Source organism: Podarcis pityusensis, assembly GCF_964106645.2.
Source record: "Podarcis pityusensis genome assembly, chromosome: 4".
Lineage (NCBI taxonomy): Eukaryota > Metazoa > Chordata > Lepidosauria > Squamata > Lacertidae > Podarcis > Podarcis pityusensis.
This window is the reverse complement of record NC_138027.1, coordinates 17,221,429-17,235,769: the sequence shown is the minus strand read 5'-3', so window position 1 is coordinate 17,235,769 and position 14,341 is coordinate 17,221,429. Positions and strand designations below refer to the sequence as shown.

General features: G+C 48.1%; 1 long non-coding RNA gene across 1 annotated transcript; it reads right to left on the bottom strand.

Moving 5' to 3' along the window:
- Positions 1-10,434: 10,434 nt before the first annotated feature.
- Positions 10,435-14,192, bottom strand: LOC308475416. The gene is made up of 3 exons (XR_013985169.1): positions 13,621-14,192; positions 12,913-12,977; positions 10,435-10,677 (listed from the first exon to the last, which is right to left on the bottom strand). It is a non-coding gene; the product is annotated as an uncharacterized lncRNA (long non-coding RNA).
- Between the last annotated feature and the right edge of the window lie 149 nt (positions 14,193-14,341).

Below are 14,341 nucleotides of genomic sequence, written 5' to 3'. Positions count from 1 at the left end.
TGCCACCCACTTAGGGGGAAAGAGAGACGAGGCTGCAGCGGGTCAGTGGCTCCGGCTAAGCCGATCATGGCGCGCTTGCGACGCCCTTCTCCAGCCAGCGGGTCACAGGGAGGGGTTTTTACGCAGCAGCAGCAGCGCGCGGATTTTTGCGCGCAGTGGCTGAGCAGCAAAATCCCCCCCCCCCATCAAAGTCAAGGTGGCCCAAGGCTGGAGAAGGTGCTTTGGCACCCGAGGCAGGAAAATCCCACAGCCAGGAGCCCTTTCCCTTGTCCAGGTTATAAAAGTGCAATAATTATAGTAAAATAAGTAGCAGTTTGCTGCTCTTGCATGAAACCTGAAATCAGCCGCCTGGGGCGACGGCGGAAAAGGATTCTACCAAGGAAGCTGCCTTAAACCGAGTTAGCTGTCTAAGTCCATCAAGCTTTGTAATGTCTACACCAGGGGTAGGCAACCTAAGGCCCGTGGGCCGGATGCGGCCCAATCGCCTTCTGAATCCGGCCCAGGGACGGTCTGGGAATCTGTGTGTTTTGACATGAGTAGAATGTGTCCTTTTATTTAAAATGCATCTCTGGGTTATTTGTGGGGCATAGGAATGAGTTCACCCCCCCCAACATATATATATATAGTCCAGCCCACCACATGGTCTGAGGGATGGTGGACCGGCCCACAGCTGAAAAAGGTTGCTGACCCCTGGTCTACTCTGACAGGCAGCACCTCTCCAAGGTTTCAGGCAGGGATCTCTCCCAGTTCAATCTGGAGGTGGCTAGGATTGAACCTGGGACCTTCTGCTTGCAAAGCATGCAATATATTACTGGGCTGCAAGCCATCCCCCAATATTAGAGCTGGGATTATTTTTTATTTCACTCTGCGCCCTATCCATTATAAACCTCAAAATGTGCTGTGTATGCACCATGCATTTAAAGTGCATCTCCCACCCATCTCCCAGAAAATGTGAACTATAGATTCCTCCTCACCGGAGCTACAATTCCCAGCACCCTTAACTAAAGTTCCCAGGATTGGTGTGTGTGTGTGCGTGCAAATCCTATCGCAAGTTGTGCTGGGATGAGCTGCTTAGGATGTGGTGGGTCTCTGGCTCAGTCCACTCACCCCTGGCTTAGCTGGTGTTGAATCCCAAACCCTGGTTAAGCTAAAGATACATCTGCCTAACTTGTTCACCTGGGGCTCCGCAAGCCTGGCTGAGCCAAGGCTGGTATAAGTCCCCAAAAAATGAACATTCAGAGGGGCAGAACCAGAAAGCAGGGATTTAAGCTGGATCCTAAAACCATTCAGCATGCTCACATGGCCTGGCAGCCTAACGTAAGAACACTGTTTTAAAGGCTTGTTTTCCATCTGCCGGGCTTAGGCAGAGCAACCGCAGCCACCTTGCTGCTGAATCTGGTGTAACTTTACGCAGGTTTAACTTACACCAGTTTACTTCACACAAGCTTCTTGTGCATGAGATTGCTTTCTATACCGTTAAGGCACAACCAGAGCACATTCTCACCCTCAAAGAATTAGGGGCACTGTAGTTCATTAAGGGTTGCGGGGAACTGTAACTGTGAAGGGTAAACTAGAGTTGACTTTGCTCCCCACCCCCTTGCAGTCCTCCCGATCCGCTTTTCCTTTTGTGAGGTGTGTGTGCAGGCAGAGACTATATTGTTTATAAGTTCTTGCAGGAGAAGAATTCAAATTGCTATTATTTGTGTGACCGGACAACATTTAGCTTGGTGAGTCTACATCTGATGAAGAAGCACATAAACTGCTTTTGGGAAACCAAAGGATTTTAATTTTACCTTCTGGAAATGTCAGGTAATGCTACATCATCATCGTCATCATAACTGCAAAACTGGCAATTATTTTAATGATTTCTGTGCAATTTTACTTACAAAGCAAAACCACAGTATATTAGTTTAACCAGAATATATTTTGAATTCCCAAGCCATATTACAACTTTTCAGCACCCGGCCTGTTCGGAATTCAAAAGTTGATAAATTTAACACGCCCTAATTTAATTCATTGCTTGTAAGCCTCACCGTGAGGCTTTTGGGCTGAAAAGTGGGGTCAAGTGCTCTATATCAGCATTTCCCAAAGCGGTCAGGCTTGGCCCCCTGTGGTCAGTAGAGCTGCTCAGGGGTGAACAAAGACCTAGAGGTTGAAAGGGGGCCAAAATGGGGAAAATGTTTATGATGTATAATGTGAATAATTTAATTAGGAACTATGTATCTCAGGAACAGGCCCGGCCCAACCATAAGGTCTGGTAAGGTGACTGCCTCAGGCAGCAGATCCTAATGTATATTTTTATCCCTCCCTCGTTCCTGACGTAGATCTTTCCCCACCCTTTCTTCCCTGGTGAGAGGAAGGTGCAATTCTGTGGTTCACCTCAGGTGCCAAAATGTTTTGTCATGAATAAAGAGCATAGGCATGTACAGAGTGCACCTCTATTGCCAATGAGAACTGCCTGTATTTAATAGGATGGTTCCACAATACAACTGCTTTGCTTATTTGTTCTATACTATGATTCCTGCTTATGATGGTCGGTGATTAATCAGTGTAGATTAGATAGTGATACTTCTTGGCTTTTCATTCCTAAGAATTTGGGTTGGGGTCAACAACAAATTTATCAGCTCATTAAGGGGTTGACAAACTAAGAAGGTTGGGAAAGGGAAAGGGACCCCTGACCATTAGGTCCAGTCGTGGCCGACTCTGGGGTTGCGGCGTTCATCTGGCTTTATTGGCCGAGGGAGCCAGTGTACAGCTTCCAGGTCATGTGGTCAGCATGACTAAGCCGCTTCTGGCGAACCAGAGCAGCGCACGGAAACGCCATTTACCTTCCCGCCGGAGGTATTCATCTACTTGCACTTTGACGTGCTTTCAAACTGCTAGGTTGGCAGGAGCAGGGACCGAGCAACTGGAGCTCACCCCGTCACGGGGATTCGAACCGCCGACCTTCTGATCAGCAAGTCCTAGGCTCTGTGGTTTAACCCACAGCGCCACCCACATCCCTCCTTGATGTAAATGAATGAGATAAACAAAGTACTATATGCCAAGCATCTGCCGGGGCTTTTAAAAAATAATGATTCTTTTGTTCACAGAGAATCTTGCATGGTGGTAGGGCCCATGACAGCAGAGAAAGTGTGAATGGTTTATGTCTAGTTCTGGATTCGTTCTGGAACCAACCTCTAGACTAAGTACTTCCTTGCTCATTTCACTGGTTGCGGGGTCAATCTTGGCACTTTGGATGTTGGCACTAATTGCATTCCTCATCAAAGCAAGTTGGGAAGAAAGAATGAAGCATTAATTATGGTGCAATTAATGAGTAACCTGCACTGAGTGACAGTACAACACAGCCGATTCAGGCATGCATGTGTGTTGCACAGCATCCCATAACTCAGTGACTTTTCCTCTGGTGACTTGGCCCTAGCTGTGTTGAGTGGCCTCCATCAAATGGTTGGAATTTTGAGGTGGGTGTCAGATGATGTTTGGTTCATGATGACAGCTTCAGATATGGAAATCATCAGCATCAAATGTGGCCCTCTCTGGCCCTCTCACCAGAACATACCCCTTGGACTCCAGAGTCTTTTCCAAAAAAAATTTGTGGGGATCCGCTCCCAACAAGTCTCTCCCCTAGCTTAAGTTCAAAATTTATTGAATGCGAAATGGAGGAAAATCCTGCTATTATTTCTTGCTTGCTTTTTTTGTGATTTTTCAGTAAATTTCTAAAATGTAAAGTTTGGACTCTATGCCTGTCTGTATCCAGATCCTTCCCCACACCTGGGAGATAATTCTCTGTAATCTGAGACACAAGAAGCTTATTATGATTAATCTGTTGTGGTGTACTCTGCACATGAGCAAAGATTATTATTTCACATTTTCAGGACAGCCATGCATTGCAAATATGTTCTCCTGAGCACTGATGTGTCCCGGCCTGAATGACACAATAATTTCTGGTCTGCTTTGAACCACTTTAATTCTATCCAATTACAGGAAATAGGAACATGGGAAGTTGCCTTATACCGAGTCAGAACTTTGGTCGATCTAACTTAGTACTATCTACACTGATTGGCAGCGGCTCTCCAGGTTCTCAGACAGGAGTCTGTTCCAACCCTACTGGAAATGCCAGGGATCGGAACCTTCTGCTTGCAAGTCAGATGCTCTAACACTGAGCTATGGCCTTTCTGACATAAGCAACCCCACAGCCACTTATTACATGAAAAGATATATATTCCGACTTACTTACAAACTGTTAACAAATCACTATGTATGAGTAGCTGTCAGCAGGGCAGGGTGGCAACACTTGCGCAGAGTTGCGGTAAATTACCAAGAGAGAGAGGGAGAGTGGGGTCAGCACAGTGGAGATGCACTGGCAGAGCTAATCCAACCATTCTGCCGGTGTGTTTGCACTGCCCCCAAACTGGTCGCCATCTCAATCCTCCCCCTTTATCTCCTGGTAATTCAAAACGACGTCAGTGACAGGTCAGGTAAGTGCCACTGTCTGCACCACCGACTACGAACACTATGTATGTTACTGGTGGAGATGCCAATTCACTCCTGTGGTATGTGATTTTCCTTTGTTAAATCGACCATTTACAATTCCCACATCTGCACCAGACATATCTGCAGGGCCGGCTCTGCCACTGGGCAAAGTGAGGCAACCGCTTCAGGCAGCAGCTGCTGGGAGGGCGGCAGTTGGGGCTCCCTGGCTGTTCTTCTGAAGCATCCTAGCTATTCCACTCTGCTGGAAGACAGAGCTATGTGTGTTACATGCGTGCACTGGCCCTGCTAAACTACCCTGCAGCCCCAGTTGCAATGGAGGATGCAATCCCATCCCCACTGTTGACGGTGAGTCTTCTACATGGAATGGGGTATGGAGCCAGTTGTGTCCTTCGCCTGGGGCAGAAAAATGCCTTGGACCTGCCCTGCCTGCACCCAAACTATCAATTTAGCGGCAGCCTTCCATCCATTGCAAACTTAAAACAGCACCATATAATTAACTTTGATCTCTACCTATGCATCTGTGCCTGACTTTTTAAGGAGGTCATATGTAGAGGTACATCATCAGCTCACCTGAATGAGATGTTACCTGATGAACATCTGTGAATGATCTCCTGAGAAAGGCAGGCAGTGATATTGAAGAGGAGGTCAAATTTATTTACACGGCGCTGTTTAAGAATTGTAATAGAAAGCCTATTTGGCAGGAAGTGGTATGGGAACAAACAAGGGGGGGGGGGCGCTATGGCCTTTCAGCTGCTGTTATAGAATCCAGCTCCCATCAGTTCAAGCCAGCATGACCAATAGTCAGAGTCAGGGATGATGGGAGGAGAGCCGTAGCTAGGTGATCTTGCGCCCCTGGCAGAACCATCCAGATTGTGTCCCCTTGTTGTTGTTTAGTCGTGTCCGAGTCTTCATGACCCCATGGACCAGAGCCCGCCAGGCACTCCTGTCTTCCACTGCCTCCCGCAGTTTGGTCAAACTCATGTTTGTAGCTTCGAGAACACTATCCAACCATCTCGTCCTCTGTCGTCCCCTTCTCCTTGTGCCCTCAATCTTCCCAACATCAGGGTCTTTTCCAGGGAGTCTTCTCTTCCCATGAGATGGCCAAAGTATTGGAGCCTCAGCTTCAGGATCTGTCCTTCCAGTGAGCACTCAGGCCAGATTTCCTTCAGAATGTGTCCCCTAGCCATGGACAAATTAGCTCTTCTTTCTGCCTCTCCTCCACCCCCAACCCCACCCATTCAATTCACCATCTATTTAAAACCATTTCTTATGAGGCAAGAATCGATATTTATATTTATGGACATATTTTTAAGCCTACCGGTATTTTGTGCCTCACCCATTACCTGTGCCCTTGGCGGGAGCCCACCCCCTAGCTACGCCCTAGATGGGAGTCATAGTACAGGCAACCTCCAATTTGCATGGGGGTTGCTTTCTGGGTCATTGTGCTTGATGGCAGAGGCTGCATAAGCCCGCTGCACCCCATTACTTCCCCTTTTCCTGCCAATTCCAGGTCCCTGCAATGCACACAGGCAGGGTCACGCATCAGTTGGACCTGTTTGTTGCCTGTACAGCATACAGAGGGCTAAAGGTTAGCCACAGCTCTGCTCGAAGCCATCTTTGTCTGCCAATCTCCAGTTGTTTAATCAGCTTCAAGCAGATAGTGTTTTCTGGACTGCACCTCATATTATCATGCTATGCCTGCCTGCTGTGAGATTCCGAACACCTCCAGCACCATTTTGTACTATCAGGTCGTGAGCAGAGGGCTTCAGAAGTTAATAATACAAATCTGCTTCATATGATGTCCTCTGTACAGTACTAAGGAACCAAATGATTGAGCAAAAAGCACATTATGCCTTATTTAAAACATATTCTTACCCTCAAAGAATTCTGGACACTGTAGTTTACCCCCCACAGAGTTACAATTCCCAGCAACTCTTAACAAACTACAGTGCCCAGAATTCTTGGGGGGGGGGGGATGTGCTTTGATTGTGTGTTGATGGCAAAGTGTGTACACAGCCAGAATAGGTTTGACATCAGCAGGTGCCTGGCAACTTATTACATAAAAGACTTCAGATGACTTACAAACTGATACTGGAGGGGGGGAGAAGGAAATCATAGGATACACTCTTGTGGTATGCAGTTTAAATGGAACTGCTGTGTCATTTTGGCTTCTCATAGACATGCCAGTCATATGTGTGCGCAGCCCGTGAAATCAATTTAATGAGAACCCTCGTGCCATTGCTGTCATACACAGCCCAGTGTAATTTTGACCTCCATTTAGGTACCATTGGCTGCCTATCTAGGAAGATCAGGCATGCCAGCCAATGTCTTGGCTTGACTACAGCTTGCTAATGTTCACCACTGACAGATTATTCAATCAGTCACGAAGCGAACACGAAATTTGCAAACCCCTTTGGGCTAGTGTGAGGTAAGGAGCTGTGTTTTCTTTCAGTTATAAGAATGAACAATGAGCTTGTGATCTTAACTGATGTGGTTGGTTGGAGAGCACCTGATACTTCAGCAATGGTGACGTTGAGGAGGAGTGGAGATTGTCAGGTGAGAAGCCAGTTGGAGCTCCATGTAAGATGAGAGACCACCTGGAACACCATGTAACACCATAATTTCCAGGGTCCAGACCTGGAACCTGTGGTCTCCTTGGAAGAAGAGCAGGCCTCCCCAGCTGACCACCACACAATCAGAATAGAAATGCCAAGTTCAGAACCATGGTCCATAGGGTTCAGTATTATCAGCACCAGCTGACAGTGACTTTCCAGAATTTTAGACAGGAATCTCTCCCATCCCTGCCTGGGTTTGAAATTGGAATCTTCTGCATGCAAAGCAGATGCTCTTATAATTGAGCTATAGCCCTTTCCTCTAACACTGAGGAGCAACCTTGAGGAGCTATTGGAGGTCTCCATAGGAGTTGCCTGGAACCCTTGCTGATTCTCGGATTTTGTCAAACACACACACACCCATGGCCACAAGGGCAGAGAAGATGGCAAGCCAGAGGTGAGCTTCAGGGCACTGGAATTGTGACCAGCCGGCAACACGTGAGTCTACTCAGGAGGAAGGAGAAGCACATGTGAGCGCCTGCCCTGATCAGGATCCGCCTGAGAAGCAGATGGGCTTGAGAGTCCATCTTCTGTATAAGCTCTCATTCTGAGCTCTGAATCACTGGGGAAACTGGCAAAGATAACGAAATAATATAATAAGCGGAAGTGCAAATCGCTCAGCTCAGAAATGAACCAATTGCTTTTATGGGTGCCATTATCACTCACCCCTCCATCACAATCTGTAATTGGGTTAATATTATAATACTGGGCTGACTTACAGGGTCATACAGATTGCTTTAGCTCGTAGGCGTAATGGCCTGGGATTGCATACCAGTGCAAAGAACAAATTTGGCACAAGGGCAGCCTTTGAGGCTAGAGCAGGCCCTACCGTTGGGCAGAGTGAGGCGGCAGATATTATGGGGTGGGAAGAAGCGGTGAGTTCTTGGAGTACAGAGCTGTGTATGCCCTGCAGCTCCTAGACAAGCCTACTGCCCTCCCGTGCAATAGGACAGTGTTATTCAACCTTGGGTCCATAGATCCTGTTGTACGACAACATCCATCATTCCCCTGCCAGCTTAGCCAATAGTCAGGGATGATGGAAATCGTAGTCCAACAACATCTGGTGAAGAGCACTGCAGTTGGGGGCACCACCCTGTTGCCTGTTTTTAACTGAGATTCAGCTCCTAATCCATTGGGCGCCTGTGGAATGGAGGGTGGCATCGCCTCGTCCTTGTCCAGCAAAATTTATTGAGCCGCCTCGGTGTTTAACTTGCTGTTTTTGGCAGAGGGATACGCACCAGATGGGCAATCGCAATGTCAAATATTATTGCTGGGTAAAGAATCTGCTCGGAGGTTTGTTTTCTGACATTGCATTCCAGTTGGTTTAGCAGAACGGCGAACAGGAGAAGAGAAGAATGTGCAATTCAACACTTTGCAGCAGTGCCATCAGGGCAGGAATTTAGGGCACGTGTCCAGGGCCCCACTCAGCAGAATGAGCTGGAGGGGCTCCCAATTTAGCCAGGGTGGTGTATCCTGAAGTTGGCCCATTGCAGCCTAAAGGAGAATCTCCCTATAAGACCATTAATTCCAGAGTCTAAAATAACTTAAAAGTGCAATAGTCACAAATGGGGTTTGTGGTCTGTTCAGCTTCTGATGGTCCTGGAATATTCAGCGCCCGCTATGTTTTGTTTCTGCCCTAAAGCTTTGCTGTGCTTTCTGATCAAAGAGAGCTTTATGCTGTTTCTCTGCACAAGAAAACAGCTTCCAGTCCAGCATCTGAGCACATTGCCTTCCCTTGTATGTCTGGGGACTGAAAAAAAGGCCAACTGCAGCCCTCTTATCTGCAGAGGCCAGAGCTCTTGATAAATTGTACTCAATTGTAAGGCATCTGTTTTGCATACAAGGCCCAAGTAATATCCATGCAGAAATGAACAGTGTGAGCAGGTGGTAAACAAGCAAGTTTTTTCTCTCCTGCTTTAAAAAATAATGCCCATTGCATTCAGTGGGACTTGTTCTCAGGTAAGCATGTATATTAGATGAGCAGCCTCAGTATCATCATGGATTTTCTCAGCAGCCTGCTACAACAAAATCAGCCACTGGCTGACTGGAAATTTTGTTCCACATAGAAAAGGAGATATTTCAACTGTTGCAGGAGAAGTCAGTTGGCCCTTGCAGGGCTTGAACAGGCAAGAGATGGGAAGGGTTTATAGCTTGCTTTCATTCGTTGCCAGCTGTAGGCTTGATGGAACAAGAATGGGAGGAGGTGGGTGATGAAGCTCAACAGGGAACAACGAGAATGCATGGAGCCTTGCCAAGAGTCAGGCTAGTAAAGCTTGCAATAGTTTTCGAACCCTCTTTCATCTTGACCACTCGGAGCCGGTTTGATAGGCTGGCTACAAATATTCACCCAACCCAACCCTCAAACAACCCCATGCACCTATTCCTTAGGTGAAAGCAAACACAGAAGTGTAACCAGAAGAAAGAGAATTGGCATTTTGACTTTTAATCCTGCAAAGGGTACTGAACCCAACAATATTGAATTGCGTTCCCCATGAACCAGAAGTGCTCTACGGCAGCTTCAGGATTACAAAATGTCATAAAGTTTCCATGATCAGTGGAGAACATGGAAACTTCATGGCATTTTTGTGTAATATTTCGGTAGAAATGTACAGGATAAGCAGGTGGCAACCAAGCAGGGTATATCTGTTTCTGTTGGTCAGGGGGACAGAATGAGGGAATATATGGTGTGTGTGTATGTCTGTGTGTGTGTGTTTTCTTATCTCAGGATCAGTGGCTCTTCAGCAAGCCCAGTATCTTATGCAATCCTATTTTGCCAGTAACTCAGAAACACTGGGAACACGCCATTTCCCAGAGGATACACACAACCGGACACCTTCATCTGCCCCAGCTGGAACAAAACATGTTTCTCCTATTTCAGTCTCTACAGCCACAGCAGGCACTGCAACCTTCCAAAAGTTTGACTTCACCCCCAAAGGCACACTCCTCCATTGTCTCCCGAGACAACACACACCAGCAGGTGGAATATCATCTGGATTCTCTCACACCAACTGTTCAAATGGTTGCATCTTTGTATCTTATTATTTAGAAAAAACCCAAAATCTACTGCATTAGAATCCAAGGAAGAGGGGCCTTGGGTGCACACTTTCTCCAATTTGAATCTCAGTTGCATGCTCCTTGCTGTTGACTCTAAACGCAGAGCACCGTGCCTGTAGTGCCAGAACATCATCACAACCATCCATTGTGATCTTAAGCCTATTAAATAAAGGGGTTTGTTATAGATCACACCCTCTGTGCAAGCCCTAACATGGAATGAGGTGTTACTTTGATTCTCTTTGCCAGAAGTAAATACCTGGCAACAAATGGGAGATTTAGTATTTTGACATAGCTTTCATATTTACTGTTGCTGAAACAAGTGTCAAATCCCTTCCAAGTTTCTACAGAAGGCAAGACTGGGCTTGCATCTTTTGTATCACACACACGTGTTCAATTCTGGGACAGGTCTGGAAGAGAGACATTGCTGAAAGGGTGGGACTCAAGTTGCAGGTTATGAACTGGATGGACAGCTTCTTTCCTTACCACTCCTCCTCAGAAACATTTCTGCCTGCTCCATCTACAAGTGGCAAATCAGGAGGAAAAAAGAAAACCTTGATAAGGTCCCCGCCTTCCACTTAGCTATTCCGGTATGCACAGTTGCATATTTTTGCTGGGTGGAAGCATTTGAAAGATGTCAATTTAAAACATGAACTTCAGTAAGTTGGCTGCAGCAAAAACGATACCCACACCTTGATAGACTTGTGGCCCCTTAATTAACAGAGTAATGTTGCATAAACCTTGATAGTGCAGATTCTAGCCACTTTATCAGAAGCATAACTTAAACTGGTAAATATAGGTATACATGAGAACTAAACGGAGCCCAAAGAAATGGAAGAGCTGATAGTAGGAGCATCACGATTCTATGAAGACCATCAATGCCCTGAAATGAAAAGCTTGGATTTTTAATCTAGGCAGCCACTGCAGACTTGCTCTACTAATGAAAAGTTAAAATACAGTGGTGCCTCGCAAGACGAAATTAATTCGTTCCGCAAGTTTTTTCTTCTTGCGAGTTTTTCGTCTTGCGATGCACGGTTTCCCATAGGAATGCATTGAAAATCAATTAATGCGTTCCTAGGGAAACCGACTTCAGACCAGGTCCGGGGACAGTCTGTCCCCCGACCTCTTCTGAAGGCTGGGGGGGGGGACAAGGGCTTTTCTTCCCACCCACCCCAGCATTTTAAAAAACCCCGGGACAGCGGAGGGCTTCTCCGCTGTCCGGGGCGATCTTAAAATGCTGGCGGGCGGCATTTTAAAATCGCCCCGGGACAGCGGAGGACTTCTCCGCTGTCCGGGGCAATTTAAAAGCCCCTGGGAAGGCAGGCAGGGGGGACAAAGACTTTTCCCCCCCGCCAGCCTTCAGAAGAGGTCCTGGACCTCTTCTGAAGGCTGGCGGGGGGCGAAAGTCTTTGTCCCCCCCGCCTGCCTTCAAAAGCTGTCCGGCCAAGGCATCGCGGACCTCTCCGCAAGCAGCGGCAGCACTGCCGCTGCTTGCGGAGAGTTGCCGGCATGCCGAAGCCTGCGCGCGCTGAGATCAGCGCGCCCAGGCTTCGCGGACCTCTCCGCGAGCAGCGGCAGCGCTGCCGCTGTTTGCGGAGAGTTGCCGGCATGCCGAAGCCTGCGCGCGCTGAGATCAGCGCGCCCAGGCTTCGCGGACCTCTCCGCGAGCAGCGGCAGCGCTGCCGCTGTTTGCGGAGAGTTGCCGGCATGCCGAAGCCTGCGAGCGCTGAGATCAGCGCGCCCAGGCTTCGCGGACCTCTCCGCGAGCAGCGGCAGCGCTGCCGCTGCTTGCGGAGAGTTGCCGGCATGCCGAAGCCTGCGCGCGCTGAGATCAGCGCGCCCAGGCTTCGCGGACCTCTCCTGCCTTCAAAAGCCGTCCGGGATAGCGGGAAGCGCTTCCCTGCTATCCCGGACTGCTTTTAAAATGCTGGCGGTGGGGAGCAAAGCCTTTCGGCCCCCGCCAGCCTTCCTGGACCTCTTCTGAAGGCCGGAGGGGGGGGAAAGGCTTTGCTCCCCACCGCTAGCATTTAAAAGAGGTCCCCGGAGATTTCCCTATGGGCTTTCGTCTTGCGAAGCAAGCCCATAGGGAAATTCGTTTTGCGAAGCGCCTCCAAAACGGAAAACCCTTTCGTCTAGTGGGTTTTCCGTCTTGCGAGGCGTTCGTCTTGCGGGGTACCACTGTAAGTAGGAACATCTTGCACACTACTGTCTACCCTGACTGGTAGCAGCTGTCTAGGGCCACGTTCACACCATCTATTTAAAATACTGTGACACTACTTTAAACACACATGGCTTTCCCCAAAGAATTCTGGGAGCTGTAGTCTGTTAAGGGTGCTGTGAGTTGTTAGAAGACCCCTATTCCCCTCACAAAGCTGCAAGTAACATATTTCCATTTGAAGAGGGATTTGTTGTTAAACCACTGTTTAAAGTGTTTTAAATGGTATTGTGGTGCTTTGGAAGTATATTGTGAATTTGGTCTAGGGTTCCGGACCAAGTATTGGAAATAGCAGGAACTGAACTTGGGGGGTTTTGTACGCAAAGCACATGCTCTACCAGCCCCACCTAAGCCTTTCGCTCCTTCCCAGTTGGGTCATAGAAACATAGAATTGTAGAGCTGGAAGGAACCCCGGGGGTCATCTTAGCCCAGGGGTGTCCAAACTGTTTTCAAAGAGGACCAGATTTGATGAAGTGAACATGCATGAGGGCCGACCACCACCTTCCGAGGGAGTCCATTCCACTGTTGAACAGATCTTACCTTCAGAAAGTTACTCCTGATGTTTAGCCAGAATCTTTCTTGTCATCAGTTGGTTTGGGACCTGCCTGAAGGGACCCCAAAGAAAGACTGAAGTTGCTTCCCAGAATATTTACAAATTCAAATACATGCAGATGTGGACTATTCCTGTCTAATCTGAATGGGGGCTGTGAATTTAGCCATGAATTTAAAGTGTTGCAAAATGCTCTATGATCTTTGAATGAAGGGTGGTATATAAATTTAATTTAATAGTAATAATAGCTAAATAATACTCAAATGTGGACAAGCCCCTGGTCCCCAGACAGACCTCGTGGTTTGTCTTTACAGTGGTACCTCTGGTTACATACTTAATTCGTTCCGGAGGTCCGTTCTTAACCTGAAACTGTTCTTAACCTGAAGCACCACTTTAGCTAATGGGGCCTCCCGTTGCTGCAGCGCCACCGCCGGAGCACGATTTCTGTTCTCATCCTGAAGCAAAGTCCTTAACCCGAGGTACTATTTCTGGGTTAGCGGAGTCTGTAACCTGAAGCGTCTGTAACCCGAGGTACCACTGTAACGCCTTACAGCACCTCAGTGATTCTGGTGAGTTCTGCAGCTCCCTGAGGACCTCTCGTGGTTTACATGACTTTTAGCATTTCAGATATAGATTTTTAAAGCTTTCTTTGAACCACTGAACAGGGAAAAAGTGGGATAAAACTTGTTGATTTTTACTGTGAAAAGAAGCTGTTGAGTCACGAAGGTTTGGAAGTGGAAACCACTGTCCCCGTAGCTCAAGAAAAGCTGTCGGGCCCCTCGAGGTGCCCTGACTGGTGGGACCAGCACAGCTATCCTTCCATTCCGTAAAAAAGAGAAGAAGAAAGGCAAGTGGTTTATGAAGCGACGCCCCGCAAGTCCAAGCACGTGACGGCAGATTATCTTTACGGAGCGGGGTGGGGAAAGAACTCTGCACACACTCAGAAGCCCTTTGCTCTGCTCCAGAAACTGTTCCCTTTCGAGCCTTTCCAGCCTCGCTCCATCACCATGGCAACAGAAACTCACGGGGAGCAATCATCTCACTTCCGACCAGGCGCCGCCCCTTTGTGGGCGGGGCATCCTAAGCCGCGTGACGTAACCGGACCGTTGCTTTCCCCGACTCCCGCCATTGCCTCGTCCTCGAAGGCGGAAGTCTACGAGAAGCGTAGCAAAGCGCGCCTCTCCGGAACTTCCGGTTCCCAACTAGCCGCCGCCATTTTGAGCAACGGGAAGGGAAAAAAAGGGGGAGCGGAGACGTTCTACCTCCATCTCTGTGGTATCCTCTATGGCGTTTGCTCATTACAGCCTCCCTGAATCTTGTCTCCAGCCCCACCTCCCTCTTGGATTGCTCTCCATTTCTTCCCACGAGAGATGAGGCGAAAGTTGAAGCCGCGCGCAGCCTAGCCATCGCACGACCATA